Genomic DNA, 26,073 nt, shown 5'->3' on the forward strand with positions numbered 1-26,073 from the left:
TTAGAATACATCATTAATGATCCATGAATCACATGAGAAGATGCAGAATATCAGATTGGCCTGCTATTACAGATGGTCAGATTGACTACTGGGTTAGGATGTTGAGAATCTGATCCCTCCCTCTTGCATCAGGTTCCCCTCAGAAGTCCAGAAAGTGATCTATGTGGCACTTAGCACTGTTTGGTTCACCAGAGGCTATTTACCTAGATCCCCCACACCCCCCTTTTTAAAACATTTATTTATTTATTTATGATAGAGAGAGAGAGAGAGAGAGAGAGAGAGAGAGGCAGAGACATAGGCAGAGGGAGAAGCAGGCTCCATGCACCGGGAGCCCGACGTGGGATTCGATCCCGGGTCTCCAGGATCGCGCCCTGGGCCAAAGGCAAGCGCCAAACCGCTGTGCCACCCAGGGATCCCCCCACCCCCTTTTTAACACCAATTGATAATCCTGATTTAAAATAACAATTCTAAAAAAAAAATAAAATAAAATAAAATAACAATTCTCAGGTGCCTGGGTGGCTTAGTTGGTTAAGCATCTCATCTGCCTTTGGCTCAGGTTGTGATCTGGGGGTCCTGGGATGGAGTCCCACATCAGGCTTCCTACTCAGCAGGGAGCCTGCTTCTCCCTCTCCCTCTGCCTGCCACTCTCCCTGCAGGTGCTCTTCTGCTTTGTGTGCGCTCGCGCTCTCTCTCTCTCTCTCTTTCTCTCTCTTTCTCTCTCTCTCTCTCTCATAAATGAATGAAATCTTTAATAAAATAATTCTGATTGGAGATAATGGATGATGTTACCTAATTCAGTTACTTTTCTACCTGCAGTAGGTAGTGTTCTCTGTGAAATAGAAGTTTCCTTTATCAGTTGAGGCCAGGACTACTTGATTACTATAAAATATAGTTCGTATTAAACAGACAGGGTGAATGTTTCCCTTTAATTTAACAGTTTTAATGGTTGAGGAGTTGCTGCCTCAAATGGGAATGAATATGTTGTTATTTCTTTTTTTCATTTTTAAAAAGTATAGTTGTGGACATAGAGATTATCATTGGTTGGATGTGCTTGGATCTATTATATAGTCCTTTTTTTTTTTTTTTTTTTTTTTTAAGACTGAAATGGTAAAGACTTTGGCCACTGGGGGCTCCTTTAGATTGCCTCTCTATTCTTTTGAAATGATTCTGTTCATCTTTGAAAGCACAGCCCATTGTCCCGGGAGCAGCTTGTACATTCGTGGTCCCTGACCAGACAGACATGAGCTTTTCCTCCCAGGTGCCCTGTTGCTCGTAGTGAGAAATGGTGTAGGAAGCTGCAGCCTAGGTGCCAGCAGTGCTCAGTATTTTGGAAGAAACATCATTTTGGAGCCATTTTAGTGGATAGATCCAGAAAATAAATCACTAAAAAAAAAACAAACCCCAACTTATGCGATTCATGTATACTTTCAATTTAGTTTTTTTTTTTTTTTCTTAAAGATTATTTATTTATTTGAGAGAGAGATCGAGCATGAGCTCAGGGGAGGGGCAGAGGGAGAAGCAGACCCCAGTGAGCAGGGAACCCGACATGGGGCTCTATCCCAGGACCCTGAGGTCATGACGTGAGCCGAAAGCAGATGCTTAACCAGCTGAGCCACCCAGGCACCCCTCAGTTTAGGTTTAATAATTCAGTGTTTTATTTCCTTTTGCTTGATTTTATTATTGTATTTTCTTTTACACTGACAGTTTTGATTTTTCTTCCTTTAAGTCCTTATTCATCCAGATATAGCTAAGTATTCATATGTTAAAATTTTTTTTGTGTGCTTATGTAATTTCAATATTTAGTTTTTTAATTTTAAGTCAGGCATTTGTTTTGGGTATTTGGGTATTTTGGTGTGAGGTAATCTTAGTGCTTTAGAATAGCTAGTTTTTATTCTAGGACCTTTTATATATGTAATTATTTTTATTCTTTACTGGCTTATACTTTCACTTGTCCCATCTTTGGGTTGTCTGTTCTTGGTCATCTATTCTTGCTGGTACTATTACTGCACTGATTTCATTTTAATAGCTTTATGTTTTCATAGTGTCTGGTGACGCTAATCCTTTTCCTTATTATGTTCCATAAAAAAAAAAAAAAAAAACCTTAACCCATTCTTGTCTATTTTTCCATGTCAGTTTTAGGATGATTTTGATCTACCCCCAAGTTTTTATGGGGGGGATTTTGATTGTATTAGAGTTCAATCCACTGTAATTTGAGAACTGATAGCTTTATAGAATTATTCTGCCTGTGAACATCATATTTATGATTCATTTATCTTATGTATTTTCACGTGGGTCTTCATAAGATAATTCTGTTAGATCCAGAATCTTTTTTTTTAATTCTTTAAACTAATTATTTCAATTAGATATGTTGATGTTGCTGAATTTTCCTAAATATCCCATAGTTGCTCAGTTGATTTTTTTTGTTCATTTGTGAAATAGATAAAAAAAAATTTTTTTTTGAAATAGATAAATCTTAAGTGTGTAGTGTCTTGGGTTTTTGAGATAAAGATTTGTTATTAGCTGACTGATGCTTTGAGGTTTTCCTTTACCAAAGTAATACTTTTTAATCTCTGTTTCCTTATTGAATTGCTTTAGGGTTTCAGAACGTTGTCAATAATAATGGCTTTAGTATGCATCTTTGCTTTATCCTGATTTTAATGGTCATATGTCCAGTTCCTTCCTCTTAGATGTGGTCTTGGCTGTTGCTTTTAAGACAGTGTGATTTTATATACTTCATTAAGGAAATAGCTTTCTAGTCCCTGTTTTCTATGAGTGTTTTTAAAAAATTACAAATGTCAAATTTTATCAGAAGCCTTCCTGCCCACCCTTGCTTTTTGTTTCATCTAATGAAATATTCACATGCTTTTTCTTGGAATTACTGATGTGACATGGCCTAATTGGGTTTTTATATATTAAAAACTTTGCATTCCTAAAATAAATCCTATTTTCTTGATATAGATAATTTTTTAAAAAGTTAAAAATATATCATTGAACTTTGAACAAAGAGGGCATTAGGGGTGCTGACCCCCTGCCTGTTTAAAAATCCATGTGTAACTTATGACTCCCCCAAAGCTAACTACTAATAGCCTACTTTTGACTGGGAGGTCTTATCGATCACATAGTTAACACATATTTTAAATGTTCCTTTGTTTTTTTGTTTTGTTTTGTTTTTAGTAGGCTTTATACCTAGCATGGAACCCAGAATGGGGCTTGAACTCACAACTCTGAGATTAAGATCTGAGCTGAGATCAAGAGTTGGCCATTTAACCCACTGAGCCACCTAGGCACGCTGATTAACACATACTTTAGAGAAAAGAAAATGTTATTAAGAAAATCATAAGAGAAAATACTTTTACAATACCATAGTATATTCATTGAAAAAAAATTTTTGTATATGTGGATTTGCGGTTTAGACCTGTGTTGTTTGGAGCACCTGGGTAGCTCAGTCAGTTAAGCATCGGACTCTTGGTTTTGGCTCAGGTCATGATCTCATGGTGGTGAGATTGTGAGTCCTGCCTGCATCAGGCTTTGTGCTCAGTGGGAAATCTGCTTCAGAGTCTCTCCCCTACCCCCTGATGTGCGCTCATGCTCTCTTTCTCAAATAATTTTTTTAAAGATTTTATTTATGTATTCATGAGAGACACAGAGAGGCAGGCTCCTCGCAGGGAATCTGATTCAGGACTCGAACTCAGGACCCCGGGATCACGACCTGAGCCCAAAGCAGATGCTCAACCACTGAGCTACCTAGGTGTCCTTAAATAAATCTTTAAAAAATAAATAAATCCATGTTGTTGAAGTGTCGACTGTACTGTGAATTCAGTTTGTAGTAATTTGAAATTCAGTTTTCTTTTCTATATTCATGAGTGAAAGCAGAGCCATCTACAGTTTTATATACTAACAAGTACCCTTATTAATGCTTTATATTATTTTGTGTATAACATGTGTATTAATAATCTCTTGCATTCTTTTTTCCTGTGTATGCATAATAAATGTTAAAGTTAAATGTTAAATGTAAGTTTTAAACAAATACTTCCATATAGTTTTATATCCTGGCTTCTACGTTTAATAATTAATTATAATTATCTTCCTATGTATTTAGACTTTCTTCAAAACATAGTTTATATGACGATACTAATGCTGCCATGTACATTCTTCTTACATAAGTGTTTATGTATATCTATGATCATATCCTTAGATTGTACTTCCAAAAATAAATCCTGTTTTCAAGTCTTGATTTTTAAAAAATCAATCCTGTTTGGGCAGGCTTTAAAACATTTTGGGCAGTATGTAATGAAAAGGCATTACATTTTATTATTAAACATTTTTATTTATAAACATGGCTCAGGTAAGTTACATTTTCATTTTCTTGTAATTTTATTCTTTAATGGGATCTTCAACTTTACCATATCCAACTTTCTTATTTTATGGAGGAGGAAATTAAAACCCTAAGGGATTTAAGAGACCTATCCAAGATCACACTGCAAGTATTGGCAAAGCTGGAGCAAGTACCTGAACCTAGCACCTCCCTCTTATCCCCCAGTACCTCTTATATTCATAGGAATTGGACCTCTCTGGTCATTGCACTGAGCTGCCTAGGCATCAAACTTTCCACACAACCATCCAATTCAGGTTTGCAAAGTGTAATCTTGTCCAGTGGTTTTCCTGTATAGAAGCAATAAAGGAATTGAACACCTGGAATTTCTGAGCTTGGATATCATTAGTGGAGTTGCTTGATTATTGGAGAATGGTTCTGTTTTCATTTTAATGCCATGTACAGCTATGTGTTTTTTCTTCTCAGTTTGTAACTCATACATTGGGAGTTGGAGTTGGCATGTGGTCAAAATCTGTATAATTTACGTAGTCATTCACTATATTTGAGCAGCTTCCTTTATACTGCCCTAATATTTTTAGATAAAAGCAGGAAGTCTTGTTCCTTTTTCCTCCTCAGCCTTTATGCCATGTCTTTTGTTATTCTAGTGTGAAGAAACAGGGTCTTGAAAAGCCAAGGATTCCAGATGAGCTGAGCTGTAGTAAAGCCTTGCCTGGGGGTGAAAGCATGGGGTCAGCCTGGATCCAGCAGTATTTAGAAAAGGCTCAGAACACTGTGTGGTGAAAATTGATAATTGACAATATGAGCGAACTTATTTTCATACTGACAAAAATCAGTACTTCCATCTGGCATTCATCTCTCCAGTCAGATGAGTTTTCAGAGTATGAGCTGAAAAGTGTGTTAGGGGCCTTCTTTCTGTTCTCACTTCTCCCATCACAGGCAGTCCCTTAATTCTCCATCTACACAGGAAACTCTAGTGTGGTTAAGTTTGCATGATAGCTTGCTGGTTTATTTTATCAGATCACAAAGTGTTGGGTCACTACAGTCGCTCCTGGAGCACACATCTGTTTGATGCTTACCTGTGGGCTAGGAACCGCACTAGGTAATGTGAAGATGGGTAAGATGGAGCCCTCTTTTTCAGATGATACATTCCATAGAGAGTAGGCTTGTCTAGTTGTCTGTCTGTCTCCTGATTCTGTAGGGCTTGTTCAGAAATCTGAACATACCGTGTCTGTGATAATAGTCAAAGAGGGCAGGGAAATTGCAGTGAGAAGACTTGGGTTTGAATTCTGGGGTTGGCACTTACTGAACTGTGAGCTGGGGCAAGTCAGGTGGCGTGTCTGTAAGCCACAGTTCCTTGTATGTAAAGCGAACGTGTTGGAGGAGGTGTAGGAGACGCCTTCTGATCTGTTACACACCATTGAAGTGGCAGATGTTTGTTTCTCTTTGCTAATTGATCAGAATTATGTTTTCTCACCAGTGGGTCAGAAGAGAAGGAAGGTCTCTTATAATCTTTTCAGTGCTGCTGAATATACTGATAATGGAAAAATAAACAGGGGTACGCTGGTTTTTTGGCCTGTAAACCAAAAAACAGTTTTCGGTGCCAAAAGCTGTGTTTGTCTTGAGAGGCCAAGAATATTTCTGCAATGTAGGACTGCTTCGATCCCACGGTGAATCTCTTGGGTAATCACAGGGTTTTGGTTTAGGTTCAGTTGTTTATAGGGCTAGCTTTGCTACAGTGTAGTTTGCTCACTGTGCTCAGTTACTGCTGTAGTAAAATGATGTAGGCTGGCTGGAGGTGGTCTCTCTGGCCAGGGCTAATAGGAGTTGAACTTGTTCTTGCAGGGTGCAGGCACTGGCCAGTTGGAGCAGCATGTCTGTCCCATAGCAGGTTCTAGAAAGCCCTCTGATCGTGACCCTTACACTGGGCCCTGGCTCTTACCCACCAGATTGCTTTGGAGGCTGCTAAATGGCGACATGAGAGCTGTGGCCCTGCCCCCACGATTTTTAGCCTTCTATAGTACTGGAGATCCAACTTGCTAAAGTGATCTACCTTCTTGTTATTTCTTCCTCAGGAGAAAAGTTTTTGGAATGTCTACCCCACCTAAGCTATTCTTCTGTAAAACAAGTCTTCAGACTGCATTTTTCTGGGTCCCAGCTAACCAGAACCCATATGCACAGCGTCAGGGGATCTGCTGCCCTGCAAGCAGAGGTTCAGAGAAGGGGTACAGTGATCAAATGCTAGTCTGATTATGCCCTGCCCTGCTTAAAACCCTCTGTGGCTCCCCAGGATCAGAGTCAGACCCTTTTAAACCTATGGAGTCCAGCTCTCTTATGGCTCCTACCCCCTGCCAAGCTTTATCCCATGCCTTGCATGCTCAGCACCTCCAGTACTCACTTCCAGGGACTAATGACCCTGGACTTTGTGCCGTTTCCTCATGAGTGCTCTGCTGAGAGTTTCTCGCTAACTTAATCAGCAGAAGTAGCAAAGGAACATCGATGAAGGGAGAGCTCTAAGAAGGAAGTATGTAACTGTTGGAGGAAGTATTTTATGTCTGGAAGAAACACACTGAGATTTTTGTTTTTGTGGTATTCTGTCAAAAAGAGAGGGAAAGAGAAGATGAAGATAAGATGAAGGGTTCAAACTCTCAATGTCATGTGTGCCCAGAGGAAAGAGAGATCCCTGGAACCTCTAGGGAACCTTCCAGGATAGAGCTCTCCTCAAACAGTGTTGGGCCTCCTGGCTGCCTCACCATGGCCCCTAGGACTGGGGAGCAGAGGAGGGCAGCAGGGAATGAGTAGCCTATGGGCTAGAGGAGTGCCCTGGTGGCTGACAAAGCCTATTTTTGTTAATAAGTTCCTGGGGGTCTGAGGCTGTAGAAGTGCCCCCCCCCCCGCCTTGGCGGGCACCTGAAGAAATTACCCTTTTATTAAAATAAAAGAGCTTCTAGATCTGATGGTGTGCTGCTGAGTGTCAGATTGGGGGAGGGACAAATGTGTTTTTTTATAATCAGTTTGATGCCTATTTTGGTCTAGCTTGTTCTACCTTAACTCACTAACACTTGGGTCACTGACCTGGAACTCCACGAGGATTGAGCAGCACAACAGTAAAATTATCCTGTATTGAATGTTTACTGCATACCCGGTACTGTTCTAAATGCTTCATGTGTGTTAGCTAACACGATCCTTATGAAAGTCCTGGGGCACAGTGTTACCTTAGAGCTTCACCCTTCAGAGGGAAAGCGCTGAGGTGAGTGGGAGGCAAAGCAGTATGCCCAAGCGTTCACAGGTAGTGATTGGAGTGCTTTTATTCAAACCCAGTGACCTGGTTCCATACGAGACTTTGAAATTTCTGTATTTTTCATTTTATTTTTTGAAGTTCTTGATGTCATAATTTTTTGTCGTTGTTGATTTGTCTGTTTTTTTCCTGATTATATTGGATTCTTTTGACTGTAGGTGACATCAGCCCGGTCTCAGCCAGCTGAGGCCAGAAGTGAAACTTCTAGGCTACTGTAACCGGCTTCTGTAAAGCATATCATGGGAAGGATAGGGTATGCCACCTCTGGGACAAACAAAGTGAGGACTCTCTCTCTCTCATTTGGTGTCCTCTTCATTTCCATGGACTGATTTTTCCTGCTCAGCAGGCAGAGTGCCCACCAATAGTTGCTCCCCTCATGTTTAACGGCTTCATTAGTGGAGATGGACTGAGCGCCTGCCTTTAATTCCAGGATAGGAGTCCCTGGGAAGGACCAAAATGGGCCTGGCTAGGCACACCTGCAGCCGGTGGGGTGCTTCCCTGATGGCACAGCGGTCACAGACCTGGGCAGTTGGCAGTTGGCTGAGGAGGAACCATTCTGGGTGGAAGGGGCTACTGCTCCGAGCAACAACTGCCCCATGCCAGGTTTCAGTCCAAATCCCCAAATGCTTTTCGGCTTCTTAGAATTAATACCACTTTTATGTGTAAGGAGAGTTATTGTTCCTAATTTTGATCCTGAAGCAGTTTGTGTTTTGAGTTATTAGAGAAACTTTCCAGTTTTTCTGTTTGCTAAGAGAAGAATGGATAACAACTTGTGGGAAAATTTCAACAAGTGTTGAAATAGAAAGGGCTTTCAGTTGACCTTCTCCCTTCCTGGTACAGTCTGCCTGAGAGATATGCAAGGACTCCCTATTACCCATTACTGCTCTTTTTATCCTATGCTTTCATGGTTATTATATGTTCTTGATTCTGTTTTTGCCTTCTGTTGGTAAGATCATTGCATCCTGTGTTTTTGTGTTCCATTGGATATCACTTGGGTAAGTCATCCAACCTTGTGGGCCTTAATTTTTTCTCCTGTTGGGATAGGCTGACTATTGTGACAAACCCAAAAATATACGAAAGTCTCCACCTTGATAGAAGTTTCTCAGTCATGTAAAATTTAAAATAGGTGTTCTTGATCACAGTGGAAGACTCTCCTCTAAATGGCGATTCAGGGACCAAGGCTCCTTCCATCTGTGACTGCCATCTTCACATGGTCCCGAGGTCACTGTGCATGTTTGCACGGACAGGCTCGCAGAAGGGGAAGGAGATAAAGGGTGGTGAGGGGTTCTTAGGGGCCAGAGCTGAAACGTGGTTCATGTTCATTTTTCACATTTCATTGGCCACACCTAACTTCATTGAATGCTGGAAATACAATCTATCTGTGGGCCTAGGGAGAAGAGGAACTGGGGTTGAACAGTTTGCCAGTCCCTGCCATACCTCTTTGGTAACATCTGTAATTCTTCCCCTTTTCCTCTCCCATGCATAGCAGTGATGAAGTTTGTGTGGGTCTGAGCCCATCCGCAGTTCCAGGATGGGCCCTAACATCCTCTTTGCCCCAGTTATTGGTTCACTATTAGATCTACAACTCTGGCCTATGTCATGGAATTCCTCTGGTCCCACTTACTAGTTCAGGGGTAGGCATGTGACCTAAATGGTCTCAGTCAGACTGTGGAATGGGTAGGGGCATCTCACTCCCCCACCCCCAGAACGAAGACAAAGCCAACTCCTGGGTGACAACAAGCCCAGAGAGTTGCAGAGTCACAGAGCCGGGGTCCTATTGAACCTTGCCTGAAGTTCACAAGATCTCACTCTCAACTTTGTGTTTACATGAATGATAAATCTATTGTATAATAATTTGAGGCTAATTTTCTTTACATGTAACCAAAAGCTTCCTAACTGATATAGCCTGTGAAATGGAAGGAGGGCAGGGAGTGAGAAAGGTAGAGTCTGGATCTCTTAAGTTCTTCTTTTTGTTGCTAGCATGTCTGTGATGTTTCTTCAAATACCTAAACACCCAATCAGGATCTGAAGTGATCGTAGCCTCATTTGACTTCCCAATTTCTTGGAATTACAGCTGGGGTAACTATGTTCTTTAACATTCTAATTTCTTCTACCTTTAGACAATGATGTCTCTCTGGACTGAATGGTATATAATTGCATTGACATATAAATTACCACATTTTATTTGTCTCCCACCAGAATGAACGGGACATAGTTAATGTGCTTTCTTTTCTCATGTTTTGTTTTATTTTTTAAAATTTTAAAAAGATTTATTTATTCATGAGAAACAGAGAGAGAGAGGCAGAGACATAGGCAGGGGGAGAAGCAGGCTCCCTTCAAGGAGCCTGATATATGGGACTCAATCCCAGAATCCTGGGATCTCACCCTGAGCCAAAGGCAGGCGCTCAACCACTGAGCCACCCAGGCGTCCCTGTCATGTTTTGTTTTGGCAACTTCTTTGAAATTAGCTTTTTCATCAAGAAAGTGTATGGAATAGATAGATCAAACATATTGTAAAATGCATTTAATTTACAGCTGAGTATTATCTCTATATCATGTAGGAATTCTTTATTGGAAAGTTCTAAGCCCTTTTGGAATTTGAACAGTTTGTCAAATTTGTTGATTTTTTATAGCATCTCCATCTTGGGGAAAAAAGCCATATAGTCTTCCTGAAAGAACATTTTGAGAGACTTACATGATATTCAATAAGACAATTAGAAAGAACCTATTAAGTAGGAATTGTGCAAGAAGCTGATTTGCACAACCAGAGGCCATTAATTAGCCCAGCACACAGACACCTCATAAAGCTATGGTAACAAATGAAAACTATGAAAGCCCAACCTGATTTGTCCCTTTTGGGAGATGGAGAACAGCAGAAGGGTGACAAAACCACATCATTAGAATAGCCCTACCTTGCTTTGTTTCAAAAGAATTTGAGGTAATTTAGAGAATACTTAGAGTAAGATACAAATAAGCAGAGAAGGGAACTGGCCAAGGGGACACAGCAGATGGGCTAAACCATTAAGTCAGGAGTCAGGTCATATGTGGCAATGCATGCCACAGACACTTGCCTGGTTGGGGGGTGATGGTCGGATCCCACGTTAGACTCTGAGCTTCCACAGCCTCAACACAGAGGAAGACAGTCCCAGAATTCCTGAGATTGACATAAGCTAGAGCCTCAGGAGAAGTATAGTTTCTGAGCTGAGGCCTAAAGAAATTACTCTTCTGGGCCCTTTTTAAGGGATGAGGCTCTCAGCAACATTCCTTTGATAAACATGGTCATGAGTGTGTCTCAGTGCAAGCTGGGGACAGAATGCTGTTCATGGACTTCAGGTGGGGCCACAGTAAGTGGGCCCCGTACCCTGCTGATTTGATTCAGGAATTAAAGTTTAGTCTGGGAGGATATTGTATCATCAATTTTTAATTTTGGCCAATTTTATTTACATCCATTTGATTAGAAGTGGAGCTCGGTCTTTTCCCAAGTGTGTATCAACCATATTTGTAATCTCTCTTTTGTATGCTGTTACTTTGGCCAATTCATATTAGAGAATTGGAGGGTTTTCAGTTTGTATGGGATTTTTAAAAAGTTAGATGTTATTAATCCATTTGTCATTTGTAACAGATAACTTTTTCTTTTCTAGTTTGCCTCCTAAAGTTGCTTATGATGAATGTTTTTAGGGTTGCTTTCTGAAATAGGAGGAAGTAAGTGTGCCGAGTATGGGAGGTGGGCTGTAGGAAGCCAGTACAGAAGGGGGAACAGTGGGAATAGCCCCTCTGGTTGGGGCACCAGAGAAGGCACCTGGGCAGTGCCTGGCACCCAGCTGCAGGTGGGCACCGTGCATTCGTTCCCCACTCCATGAGGCTGTGTGTGTCACGTGGACGGGGGCCTGGTCTGGGAATGGAGTTTCAGGCTGCTCACCCTGTCCACTAGCTGCTGGCCAGGTGGGTCCCAGTGCAAGGTTTGACCCAGCAGCAGGTGCTGGGAGAGACTAGGAGCCCGGGAGAGCCGGAGGTGGAGAGTTTCCAGAGGAGTCTGGGGAGGTCTGGCGGGGTGTTTCCAGGAGAGCCTGGGGGGGCAGGAGAGGCGGGGGGTGGTGGGGGCAGGAAAGCCTGGGAACAGAGGCCTGGGGTCTAGGAGAGCCACTGAGAGGGGGCTAGGCAGCCCTGAGGAACGTGCTGGAGGCGTGCTGAAATGTGTGCAGAGCCACTCAGCACCGGGCCATGGTCGGGAGGGCAGTGGTCGTGCTTAGAGTGAGGACTGGCAGAATGAATTACGCCATTACAGGTCAGCACAAGGGTCCTAAGTGTGGGGACTGGGGGGCTTTTAGTGTGCTAGTGTTGCATCTTGATCTGGGTCCTACTTCTACAGGTGTGTCCTGTTTGGGGAACGCTATCCCTTAGTGCATTTCCACACTTTTCTGTGTGTGTGTTCATAAAATGTAACAAACTGAAGTGAAGGAGAGGGAGAGAGTGTGCACTCTTTGGTGCCAGACCACCTGTTTTCAACCCTCAGCTCTTTATGGCCAATTCATAGCTGTGGGACCTTGGGAAAATTACTCAACCTCTCTGTGCCTCAGATTTCAAATCCTGTAAAATGAGAATAATAAATTACACCTGTATCTTAGCAGTGTTGTGAGGAGTAAATGAATTGATACATGTCAAGCACTCTGAACAGTATATAGCACATAGTAAACACTCTCTAATGTTGCTTATTATTATTTTTTTAAATAATAATTATTATGAACATGGAAATGGGGATAGATACGGGACAGACCTGATGCCTGGGAAGCTGTGGTCCATTGAGAGCCAGTGGGCGCCCTGCCAGGTGAAGTCCCGAGTGTGGCTGGGGGTGCAGGTGGTAGTCACAGTCATGGAGAAGGAACGGGGAGGTGGTGGTGTTGCCAGATAGACCGTGATGTCGCCCAGGAGGAGAGTGGGAGGAGGCTGAGCTTGGGGTCGGGCCTCAGTGCAGGTGAGTGGCCCGTAGTGTTGCTAGATGAGGGGTCTCGGGCCCTGTGGTGGAGGGGCTGCCGGTGAGTGATGGGGGGCATCAGAAGCAGCCCTTGTCTATGAAAGGGCCTGGGTGAGGGCAGCTGTGGCCTTTGTGAGGCTTCTGCAGGGCATTTCTGGGAGTCTTGGTGCCTCTGCAGGCAGTGGCTCAGAAGAGTGTCAGAGGCCAGGTGACATTTGGTGTTTGACAGGGAATAGAAGTGAATTATATCTGCTTTTCATATTTTCAGAATTCCCCTCTCACTCTGCCGATAGCGATAATTCTGCCTGCTTCCCCATCATCGCCCTTCTCGAACCTTGGCTAGGTTTGTCCTCATCCTCACTGGGTGACCACCCCTACCCCTACCCTAATTCAGGAGGAGGACATTAAAGTCCCTCTAGTTCCACACTCTGGGACTCAGTCCCATTGCTAATACCTGGACCTTGTTATTGTATACCTATTACCGTCTGAAATTCCACAGCCAGGTATGGGTCTTGCTCTTCCGTCCTAGCCCAGCTGCCTGCCAGGGCCCTGGTTTCCCTACAGTGGAGGCCTCCTTTGCACCTACTCTTTCCTTTGCTGATACCAGGTTCCAAGGATGAGATCCTACCACCTGACACAGATTTCCTCTCCACACTGACATGTCTGCCTGAATCTTTTGCTACCACCCTCACCCTACCCCACCCCATCCTGCCCTCACTTGCTGAGCCCTCCGCCTTGTGCTGAATCTCCCTAAAGCAGTGTCTGCCAGCATTGTTTGCCGGGGATCCAGTGTTCTTCCTGACGAAGGGAGCCTCCCCTCCTGGTGTCTTTGGAGCCGGCCACCTACTCCACCTTAGTAAGCCTGTGACACCTCCTCCCAGGCCAGCCTGTCCTTTGTCTTCAGGGCTCCTGTTTTGACAATGGGCACATGGGAGGGACAGGTTTTGAGCCCTGTAAAAAGAAAAAGGAAGGAAGTGTCCTTCACACAATTTCTGCCCCCTTTTCCTCGTTCTTCCTGGGGTGTCTGTGTTTGTGTGTGATGTTTTGTTGTTTAAGGGGCAGGGGATGTTCATAGTGGAGAAGGGTGGGAGGGTAGAAGATCAGTCTTTCCTTTGTGATCAGGCAAAGAAATCTAAAAAGCCAACCTGGAGCCCATTCTAGCTCTCTCTTCTCTACTTTTTTTTTTTTAAGATTTTATTTATTTATTCATGAGAGACACAAAGAAGGAGAGAGAGAGAGAGAGAGAGGCAGAGACATAGGCAGAGGGAGAAGCAGGCTCCATGCAGGGAGCCCCATGTGTGACTCTATCCTAGGGCCTCGGGATCACGCCCTGGGCCGAAGGCGACGCTAAACCGCTGAGCCACCCCAGCTGCCCGTCTTCTCTACCTTTTAATATAATACAAGTGACATAAAAACTCAGCCTCTTTTGAAAGTGACTATTAGAAAGCCATTTGGGACAATAGATGATCACAACAACAAAATACTGTTCCTATGTGTGTGTTTCCTGTGACCTGGAAATAACGATGTTACAGATCTTTGTAATGGAGTGTATTCTTTTAAGAATTTACGCATTGTGGGCAGCCCTGGTGGCTCAGCAGTTTGGCGCTGCCTTTGGCCCAGGGTGTGATCCTGGAGACGTGGGATCGAGTCTCACGTTGGGCTCCCTGCATGGAGCCTGCTTCTCCCTCTGCCTGTGTCTCTGCCTCTCTCCCTCTTTCCCTGTCTCTTTCTCTCTCTCTCTGTGTGTGTCTCTCATGAATGAATAAATAAAAAAAAAAAAAAGATTTTATCCATTGTAAACTTCAGGAATTTGTGTTGGTAAATAATAAATTTCATATAAAGGAGTATATGTGGGGATTTCAGGCTGGAGAAGAGACTCTTAGTCATTGTTTTTTCATGGCAAATTTTCATCAAAAGTTTAGATTTCCTCTGGACTGTGATAGCATATTTTGTCTGTTATGACAAAAACCAGCCAAACAAGAAATAAATGTCATATGCTGTTAGTAGGAATGTAAATTGGTAAGATTACTTTGGAAAACTGTTGGAAAACTACTAAAGTCCAACATAGGCATGTTCTCTCACCCACCAATTCTACTCCTAGGTGTATACCCAACAGAGAGGCGTACATATGTTCACCAGTCATATACTAGAATTTTCATAGCAGTATTATTCATAATAACTAAACAAGAAGTAACTCAAGTCTACCAAAAGAGTAAGTTGTGGAATAAGCATATAACAAAATAGTCTGTGGCAGCAGAAATGGAAGAACCATTGCTACCTGCGGCAGCGTGGATGAATTTCACAAGCAAAGTATTGATTGAAAGAAGCCAGACAGAAAAGATTCCATGCTATATTTTTTGATTTATACAAAATTAAAAATCAGGCAGAGGTGTGTTTTTGGGAATCAAAATGGTGCTAACCTAAGGGAAAGAGGGCGGGGTAGCGATTTGGAGAAGGCATAAGGGCTTCTATGTTTGGTAGTTCTATTTCTTGACCTGGATGGTAGTTATGTGGGTGGGTTCATTTTGTGACAGTTCACCAAGCTACATACTTATGATTTATATTTTCTGTGAGTATGTTAACCTTCAGTAAAAGTTTTATTGAAAACTTCAGTATGGGAGCACCTGGGTGGCTTGGTCAGTGAAGCATCTGCCTTTGGCTCAGGTCATGATCCCGGGGTCCTGGGATTGAGTCCCACCCATATCAGGCACCCTGCTCAGTGGGGAGCCTACTTCTCCCTCTGCTTGTGTGCTCGCTCTCTCTCTCTCTCTCAAATAAAATCTTTAATGAAAAATAAACACCTCAGTGTACGTATTATATTTGAGCCAGTTTTCCTAAATGTGTCTGTTCCTCTGGCTGTGGACTTGGTATGTATGTGGCCTCAGTCTAAAGTACTTTTTACTCCCTTTTCACTCAGTTCTTATTCGTCCTTTGGGTCCCCCCTATAAGCCATCCCCTCTGTTCTCCACATGTGCGGGGCCTGGGTCCCCACCTGCGTGCTCTGTGGGCACCTGTTCTGGGGCACAGATGGGATTCCACATGGCCGTGTGCATCGGATCACCCCTCCTCCTGAGGCTGCTGCCTCTGCCAGCCAGATGTGGCCAGTGTCAGTGTCACCGGGGATGCCCACCGCTGCCCTAGCAGATTGACCTCTGAGGGAGCAGCCTTTTGCTCTGCCCATCCTCAGGCTGTCTGGGGGAGAGCAAGCCCATGGGAGCTCTGAGGCTGAAGCCCCTCTGAAGTCACATGAACAGTTTTGAGACTGTAGTAGTGACTTTAATGTGTGACCTGCGGAAAACTTCTTAGCTGGAGAAGTGGTGTCGGCTAATCTATGGTGTCCCTTAACCTACTTCTGTGTCCTGTGCCCACTAGTCATGTTCTTGAGAACAAACAGTTTATATATGATGACTTCATTTGTTCTGGCTTTTCTCATGACAATCCTAAGGTCAAGCCTATTTTAAGCCTGAGAAATATGTCCTGGAAGTTAGTTCCAGAATCCCTATTTCCTTTTTCTTTCCTTAGCATGGAAATCTTGGCTGTCTTCCCCATCCCCGCCCCCCTGAACTGTTCTCAGAAACGACTTTGGAAGTAACGTAAATATCCTCTATGTTGATTTTGTGTGTGTGTGTGCCCTTTAGTTGTTGTTTTTCACCTAGGTGTGGGGAAATAGCACGTTCTCCTTTACCATTCCAACCTGACCAAAGGAAACCCAGAGCCATGCTTAGATGGATCCAGAGAGAGCAAGAATTTAAGACCATGTATTTACCTTTAGGCTTTATTTGTTGGGTGATTTTTGTAGGGTGTTTTCCTCCTGTGTAAAGTGGTTAGAAGATGGGCTTTGGAGCCACACGTGATCAGTCCCAATCCCAGCCCTACCACTCCCTGCCTTTTGACCTTTGGCAAGTCATGAAACCTCTCTGGCCCTAAGCTTTTTCTTTGTAACATGGGGGATAGTCGTCAAGATTGGATTAAATTATGAATGTGGAACAATCTGTTCAATGCTTTATTTTATTTTTTTTAAAGATTTTATTTATTTATTCATGATAGTCACACAGAGAGAGACAGAGAGGCAGAGACACAGGCAGAGGGAGAAGCAGGCTCCATGCAGGGAGCCCGACGTGGGATTCGATCCGGGGTCTCCAGGATCGCGCCCCAGGCCAAAGGCAGGCGCCAAACCGCTGCGCCACCCAGGGATCCCTGTTCAATGCTTTAAAAACTGTAAACACCTGACAAAGAGTAGTTACCTAAAATGAAATATTCAATGTTGTTATTTGAAAAAGAATGGTTTTAATGTAGAGACTCTAAAAAGTAGACTAGGGCTTTCTTTTTAAGAACATATTTGTGATTTTTAAATGATTATACAGTACCCAATTATGTGATTTACTCTTGGGAACAAGGAAGGAGATATAGTAGCATGACATTGGTTGTATCCTGCCTCCTGCCCCCTTTGATTCTGAAAACAAGTAAGTGGCAAAGAGAGAAATTTGGAGAATCTGATCCACTGTTAACTCTAATGATCATTCCTGAAGAACAGCCCCATCCAGAGTCACACAGAAATCTGCGATATGGAGTGGGAGCTCTGAGCTTTGTTATTTTTTTCCTTCCTTCGGCAATTTCTGGTTGCTTAGCATTAACGGGGGCACACTGAATGACGCTGTGTTTGTTGATGAGCAAAGGGGACATGGGGAGGTGCTTTGTAAGGGATGGGAGATGGTGTTTACATACTAAATTTACAGATTTGGACCTTCGCACCTTTGGTTCTGACGGCTTGATGAAGAAATTTCAAGGTCAGAAGGGCTTTGAGGTATGGTGGAAAGAACGGCCTTTCTGTATCCTGCTTCAGCTATTCTGCAACTTGAAAAAGTTGCTCCTTTCTCTGTTGCTTTTATTGATTTTTTTTATTTGCAAAATAGGTATAATTTTACCTGATAGAATTTTTTGAGAGGATCGAGATAACCTCTGATACCCTTTTCCTAAGAGACTGTGAGATACATGTGAAAGAGTGAGGTTTTATTTGCTCTTTTTCTTTTTCCATTTAACTTGTTGTCTGCTCTGATAAGAATAAAGGGATTGCTTAAAGGATTCTCTGTAATTAGCCAACTAACTGTTTTGAATTATTTTATTGTGGAGAATTTACAATACGTATAAAAGGAGAGAAAAGAGTGTCAAACTTGTTGCATAACAAATCACCCTAAAATTCTGGGGGTCAGGAATTCGAGAGCTGCTTGGGTTGGTCGTTCTGGTTCATGGTATCCTGTGGGGTTGCAGCCAGATGTTGGCTTGGGCTGCAGTCATCCAAGGGCTTGACTGGGCCAGAGGATTCACTTCCAAGCTGGCTCAGTCACATCGCTGGGTAAGTGAATGCCAGATATCTTGGGGTGGGGGCCCAGTTCCTCTTGATGTGGGAGGTCTTCACAGGGCTGCTCAGGGTCCTCAGGGCGTTCCAGGGAAAGTGATTCTGTGCACCAACACAGAAGATTACAATGCCCTTTTTGACCTAGTGTGAGAACTTGTGTATGATCAGTTCCTCCATATTTTATTGGTTACATAATAAATCTGCCCTCGTTCAGTTGAGGAGACCACATAAGATCTTGTGACGGTCATTGCATCTTTAACTCATTAATGGTTACAAATTCTGTCATTCATTCCTCATTTAATACTGAAATACTTTTTTAAAGAGAAACTTCCCCTCATTAGCTATGTGATAAAGTTTGAATAGCATAGGTAAGGATAAATGCTTGTTTCTTGCCTTTCATTTACCAGTTTTCAGAATAAGGATTTGGTTCTTTAACATCCTTCAAAAGGGACCAGTTAAATTTTATTTTTTTTGAATCATTGTAAACTAAGGACTTCAACATATTTGATGCGTTTCAATCTTTTGCATTTAATTTATTTTGATATTCAGATATTGTACCTGTTAAATAAGTAGCATACCACACATAGTCATCTTTACCTTGGTTTGCTCATTTAACAGTATATCCTTGAGACCATGCCATTGTTGTGTGGCTAGGAATTCCTCTCTAAGAATTGAGATCTAATTCATATACTCACCTCTTTAAAGTATACAATTCAGTGTTTTCTCAGTGGTAATGCTTGCACAACTTTGTGAATACGCTATCTGCCTGATTCTAGAATGTTTCCATCACGGAAACCCTATTGCCATTAGCAGTCAGCCCCCCATTCCCTCTGGTCCCTACCACTACTGCCCAAGCCTCTGGCAAACTCCAACCTGCCTCATACCTCTTTGGATTTGCCCATTCTGGGCATTTCATTTCATTTTATTTATTTTTTTTTAAGATTTATTTGATAGCAGAGTTAGCTAGAGAGAGAACATGAGTGGGGGGGGGGAGGCAGAGGGAGAGGGAGAAGCAGACTCCCCATGGAGCGGGGAGCTTTGATGTGGGACTTGATCCCAGCACCCTGAGATCATGACTTGAGCTAAAGGCAGATGCTTAAATGACTGAGCTTCCCAGGTGCCCCTGGACATTTCATTTTAATGGAATTGTACACTTTCTGGCCCTTGTGTCTGGCTGCTTTTACTTAGCATCATGTTTTCTAGGTTTATCCATGTTGTAGTTTGCACAGTTCCTCTCTTGTTTTTGTAGTGGCACACTGCTCATGGGTTGGTCCACCACACCTTACTTAGTCAACCAGGCCATGTTGGTGAACAACTGGATTGTTTCCAGAATTATTATTAAATGGCTTTGTGCAGAAATCCTTTTCTTTTTTCTTTTTTTTTTTTCTTTTTGCCGGTATACCCTTTGGATAGATTCCTACAAATGGGATTGCTGGGCTAAACGCTAATTGCATATGTAATTTTGCTCATCTTGCCGAATTCCCCCCTAGAGGGGTTGTGCCATTTTGCATTTTCACAAGCAGGGTATCAGAAAATCTGTTTCACGACTGTTTTGTTTCAGAATGGGATTTTGTGGTATCCCAATGTAGTTTTGGCAGTTTATTTGTATTTCTCATAAAATGCTTGAGATTGATTGGCCATCTATCTTTTCACATGTTTGAGGGTCATTTGCATTCCTTTTTCTGTGAATTACCTGTTCCTATTCCTTTAGGACACTTCTCCAAAGGATTGTCTTTTTCTTCCATTTTTGGATGCCATTTCTCTGTTACAAATATTTGCTCATTTTCCTTCTTACTTTGCTTAAGATGTCTTGTTATGCAAATTGTAAAATTTTTGTGTAATTCTGGTGATACTTTTTCTTATTGTGTCTGGAGTTTGAGTCATAGTGGTAAAGTTTCCTTCATTGCCAGGTTGTTAAATATTTACCCTTGTACACATCCTGGTGTGTGAAGAATAGATCCACTCCCCCCCCCCCCCCGCATATTGTTATTGCATTATTCCCAGCACCATTTATTAACAAGTGTATTCCCCCACTGTTTTGATATGCTACCCTTGTGATAAATTTCATACAAAATTAAATCCATTTGTGGATTTTTTATTCTTTTTCATCAGTCAGTATGTCTAATTGTGTGCCACTGCTATGCTTTTTTTTTTTTTTTAAGGCTTTATTTATTTATTAGAGCGTGCTTGTGAGCATGAGGGCTAGAGGGAGAAGCAGACTCCCTGCTGAGCAGGGAGCCCAACTTACCTACCTAACCAACTGACCAGGGCTGGATCCTAGGACCCTGGGATTATGACCTGAGCAGAAGGCAGATGCTTAACTGGCTGAACCACCCAGGCACCGTTGCTATCCTTTTTAAATATCTGGTAGGGCTAGTCCTCCTCATTTCTTTCCCTATCCTTAGTTGGTTGTTTTTAACAGATGAACTTTATAATATGCTTGTTTAGTTCTTAAAAAAAAAAAAAACAAACCTTGAAGGTATTTTTATTGGGATTCTGTTAAACTTATAAATTAGTACAGGAAGGACTGACATCTTTATGATGTTATATATCCCTACCAAGCACATAGTATGTCTTTCCATTTGTTCAAATTTGTTGTGTTTTCGGGGGCAGTGTTTTTACACCTCTCTTCAGAGGTTCTTCTTAAGCTTCTACTTAGATATTTTATTACTACTTTGCTTTCATAAGTAGAGTTTTCTCTCTTCATTGTACTTTTTTTTTCATTGTACTTTCTAATAGAATTTCCCTTTTATAAATGAAGCCTATTGATTTTGATATATTTATTGTGTAACCTTCTAAATCTCTGATTTGTAATACTTATCAATTCTTTTGAGTTTTCCAGACATATCATTATATTATTTGTGAATGGTTTTACTCCTTTTCCAATTCTTAGACCACTCATTACAGTCTCTTATCTAGTTGCATTGGATAGCATCTCCAGGACAGTGTTAGAAAGTAGAGAAGATAGCATTTTATTTTTATTACAAAATAGTGTCTCGTTTCTAATTTTGGTGAGAAAGTTCTAGTTTTTCTCCACTAAGACTTAGCAGACTTTTACATGCCATCAAAGGAATAGAGGAAGGAAATGATGTAGAGTTTTTGTTTTTTTGTTTTGCTGTTTATTTGTTTTGCTTTTCAAAGTGTGGGTGAGATATCCTCAACATTTGTTAGTAAATGCAATTATTTCTACTCCCAACTCTGTAGTATAAAATCTTAATCATATCGACAGTTGATGAAATTATTTTCAACTATTTGACAAGGAAAGTACTTAACATATGAGTGATAAATACAGTAGGAAACTGTTACTATATAATTCTGAGAATAGTTGCATAGAAAGAAACCCTATTTAATATTTGTTTCATCGTGTGATACCGCCATGTGAACACCTAGTTTCGGGGTTTGCTGTGGTGAGGGCAAGAGGTCCTTGCACAGCTTCAGTGAAATGCCTCAGGGACATACGTCACTTCAGCTCAGTCTGTTGAAGGTAGAATTAGTCAATGGCCTGACTGTAAGGGTAGGAAGTGTGTCAAGTGTGTGTCAAGAGAGAGGAGAACCAGATACCAGTAAGCATTTAAAAGTCCCTGCCACACTGAGAACCTCAGTGCTAATTCTTTAAAATTTTCAGTTTCTTCTATAGTTACTGGCCTGTTCTGGTTTTATTCTACTTCTGTAAATTTCAATTTATTTCCAGAATTGATATTGTTAAGATTTTTTTTTTAAATTTTTATTTATTTATGATAGTCACAGAGAGAGAGAGAGAGGCAGAGACACAGGCAGAGGGAGAAGCAGGCTCCATGCAGGGAGCCCGACGTGGGATTCGATCTCGGGACTCCAGGATCACGCCCTGGGCCAAAGGCAGGCGCCAAACCGCTGCGCCACCCAGGGATCCCTATTGTTAAGATTTTAAACTGTTAGTAACCTATCTTGAAAATAAGCAAGGTTTGATGGTCATTTCCAAATGATGACCTTGATTATATCTCCATAAAGCTGGGAATAAAATCACTGTGGCTACTCTGGAAAAAAGCTGTAGGGGCACAAAAGCAACAGTGGACTAACTAGATTTATGACACTCTACAGTCCAAGTCATTTGTGTTTGTTCGGTGGTAGCAGTAGGGGTAGAGGGATGTGGGCAAACTTGGGATATATTTTGGGGGTGGAATCTGTAGTGGTACTGTACAAAGGGGCAGGCAGACTGTTTCTTATCATTTCGGGCAAGAGAAGGTATTTATGCCAGATGTAGATCAACATACTGATTTCTTAATTGAGAATATCTTGCTGTTTACATTTTTTTTTTTGGTGGTAATTCATACTCTGGCTTAAACTCTTTATTTCATTGTGGGCCAGTTACATTTGGTCCATGGGCCACACTGTCAGTTGTGATACCAGTCTCTAGTATTTCCATTGTAGGACATGCCATGATTTTATTTAAACATTGTCTTACTAGTGGACATTTAGATGGTTAGCACCTCTCGCCCCAACACCCCCACCCCAAGTCTTTTTCCACATTAGAAATAAGCCCTATTGCTATGAAATCCTTATTTATATAATTATGTGTACACTTTTTATGACTTTGTTTTAGGACAGTTCCTGGGAAAAATAAAGATTTTGGAACATATGACAAACTGTTCTCGAGAAAACCTTTTACCCAGTTACAGAGACAAATTTTTGCTATCACTGTATTTTTTTTTTAATCTTTGCTAATTTAGATGACAAATAGCAAGTCATTATTTGAGTATTTATTTGATTACTAGGTAGATTGGATTTTTTTCATGTGTATTTTGGAGTTGATATTCCCTTTGCCAATTCTTTATGTTCTTTTTTTTCTTTCTTTTTTTTTTTTAAATTTTATTTATTTATGCATGAGAGAGAGAGAGAGAGAGATTGGCAGAGACACAAGCAGGCTTCATGCAGGGAGCCTGACATGGGACTCGATCCTGGGTCTCCAGGATCCCACCCTGGGCTGAAGGCAGCGCTAAACCGCTGAGCCACTAGGGCTGCCCTTTTTTTCTTTTTAAAGATTTTATTTATTTACTGAGCCACCTAGGCGCCCTCAATTCTTTATATTTTTTTATTATTTTTATTTTGGGATATAAGTACCCTTTATGAAGGGTATTTATTCTTTGAACCTATAATGGCACTATTTTTCTCCGTTTTTATTTTTTCTTTTTTAAAAATATTTTTTACTTATTTGTTAGAGCAGAGAGGGAGAGGGAAAGGGAGAAGCAGACTCCCTACTGAGCAGAGAGCCCGACGTGGGGCTCAATCCCAGGACCTTGAGATCACAGTCTGAGCCAAAGACAGATGCTTAACTGACTGAGCCACCCAGGCACTCTTTTTCTCCATTTTTAAAATAGATTGTTTGAGGTGCCTGGGTGGCTCAGTCTGTTAAGCATCTACCTTCAGCTCAGGTCATGATCCCAGGGTCCTGGGATCTAGTCCCATGTCAGACTCCTGCTCAGCGGGGAGTCTGCTTCTCCATTTACCCCTCTCTGTACTCATTCTCTCTCAAATCTTTTTTAAAGTAAAAAAAAAAATGGATTTTCATCTTTTGGCTTCATGTAGAAATTTGTCCTTTTTCAGAGTTTCCTAGCAGCATAGTTCCTTGTGTAAGGGTGCTCAAAGCTCCAGCTTCCTTGTCTAAAGAGATTGACCTACACAGGCAGCGTGTTTGCTGTGGGTCTACCATGCTGGGATGAAGGTTCCTGTGTGAGGAACTTGGGAATTCAGAGTTCTTGTGTCAAGGAAATTTGCACGAGGAACAGAGGATATTAAGGGATTATTTTTTATTTTGTTGGTTGTAGTGGAATTGTGGTTGGGAAGAAAAGTCTATTCACAGAACTATTTCAGGGTGAAAAAGTTAGAGAGTTGCTTTTAAAATGCCATGGCACTCTCTTTGCCACATCTACCGTGAGAAAGAATGAGGACCATTCTCAGCAGTCAGCCTGTCAGCAGTACAGAAAATGTCAACATCGTATTGAAGGGACACTATTATTGTGAAGGGCCCCAGAGGAAGCCTGCGAAGGAGCTTCAGTCACTTCAGTTTAGAACTGTCTTCTTGGAAAGAAGAGGCTCTGAGTTGACAGATGGTGGGGAAATAGAGTGAACCAGAGCCGCTGCTTTTCTGCCTGTAGTCATGTCCAGAGCATGATCAAGGACGTTACGCTGGGCTTCTGTTCCAAGATGAGCTCCATGTAGGCTCACTTCCCCATCAACAGTGTTAGGAGAATGATTCTCTTGTTGAAATGAGAAATCTCTCAGGTGAAAAATACATCTACAGGGGTTGGATGAGACAGGTGTTGCTTTTTCATTAAATATCTCAAGCCTGGGAAGATGAGTTAATTCTTGAAGGAAATGACATTGAACATGTATCAAACTAAGTTGCTTTGATTCAGCAAGCCACAACAGTTAAAAACAAGGATATCAGAACATTTTTTGGATGATGTCTACGTTTCTGAAAAAGAAGCTAAAAGTTTAGCAGGCTGATGAACAAGATCTAAGTTGTCCCTCTATAGAAACAGTAAGATGCCAGATGATTTTTCAAACTTAGTTGTGATATTTATTTATTAAAAATTTTTTCACTATACATATATTTTAATAATACAGATTTAAAATGGCAGGTAAAGCATAAAATTTCCAAATGCCTCCTTTTTTTTCCTGCTTTATTTTCTTCCCAAGTTTTTATTTGAATTCCAGTTAGTTTACATACAGTATGTTAGTTTGAGCTGTAGAATTTAGATTCAGCATTTACATATGACACCCCATGTTCCTCACCACAAATGCCTTCCCTAATCCTCATTATTTGTGATATTTTAAAGATACAGTAAAAGTTATATTGATTTTTTTTCTTAAACCAGTAATTCTTTCCAGCTATTTGGCAAGTAAACCATTCAGAAGTAAAAACAAACAACCCCCAAAAAATTTATAGCAAAAAAGGGATAGATGTAGCCAGTGTGTCAAAATTATAATAACTGATCAGGGTGATGGGCATTTGGAGGTTCTTTATAGTCTTTATTTTTGTGTATGTTTTTAAACTTTCATAATACATTTTTTAAAAGCTCTTGGGTCTTTGGAGGGCTTGGTGTGGGGGGAGGTTCTTTAGAGTCCTGGGGGCTGGGATTCTCTCAGCCCCTTTCTCCTGGCACTCTACAGGTGATGTGGTGATTCACACCAGAAATGGAGCCACCATTAAAGTCAGGAATGAGTCCAAGAACGAGGCTCATTATTACCTCTTTATTTAAGTGTCCATAGTCATTTGCAAATAGTACCTATTCTCTCACAGGTACAAAGTTCTAAGTATGTCAGTTAAATTAAGCTTATTAATCTTCTAAATCCTGTATGTGTTTGTTTTGTATGTGCCTAGTCTGCCAAAGAAGGAGAGTGGCATTTTGAAGTCCTACACCACCGCTATGGTTTTAACCACTTTCTCCTTCTACTTCTCACAATTGTCGGCTTAAACAAAATACTATTTTTAATTTTGAAATAATTTCAAACTTACAGAAAAGTTGGAAAAAATGTAGTGCAAAGAATTCCTGATATTCCTCACACAGATTGCCCAAATGTTCACATAACTGTGAACTGTTATCATTTATTCTCTAACCACATTATAATTATTTTTGGAATCATTTGAAACTAAGTTGCAGGCATGATGTCCCTTTACTCTGAGTACTTCCATATGTATTTCCTCAAAATGAAGACATATTCTATAATCAATACTAATATCAAAATCATGAAATTAAATATTGATACAATACTGTTACCTATTCCATAAACCTTACTCAAATTTCACCAGTTGTTCCACAAATTTTCTTTATTATAACAAAAGAAAAAATATTTTTTTTTTAAAGATTTACCTACCCATTTGAGAAAAAGAAAGCATGAATGGAAGGGACAGAGGGAGAGGGAAAGAGAATCCTAAGCAGACTCCTTGCTGAGTGTGGAGCCTGACATGGGGCTCCATCCCAGAACACTGAGATCAGGACCTGAGCCAAAACAAGAGTTGGAGCCCAACCAACTGCACCATCCAGGTGGCCCAAGAAAACTTATTTTTTATTATAGGATCCAATCCAAGATCACACATGTAGTTGTCATGTCTCATGTTTTTCATCAGAGAACATCCC

The 26,073-nt window shown here is 41.4% G+C and overlaps 1 protein-coding gene and 1 pseudogene across 5 annotated transcripts in view; both read left to right on the forward strand.

Annotated features, from left to right (window-relative positions):
• Window positions 1–26,073, forward strand: part of PDE8A (phosphodiesterase 8A) — a 154,511-nt gene that overhangs the window by 13,049 nt on the left and 115,389 nt on the right. The window lies entirely within an intron of this gene.
• LOC121490145 lies at window positions 23,491–25,770 on the forward strand (annotated as a pseudogene).

Source organism: Vulpes lagopus, chromosome 4, assembly GCF_018345385.1.
Source record: "Vulpes lagopus strain Blue_001 chromosome 4, ASM1834538v1, whole genome shotgun sequence".
In the NCBI taxonomy this organism is placed as follows: Eukaryota; Metazoa; Chordata; class Mammalia; order Carnivora; family Canidae; genus Vulpes; species Vulpes lagopus.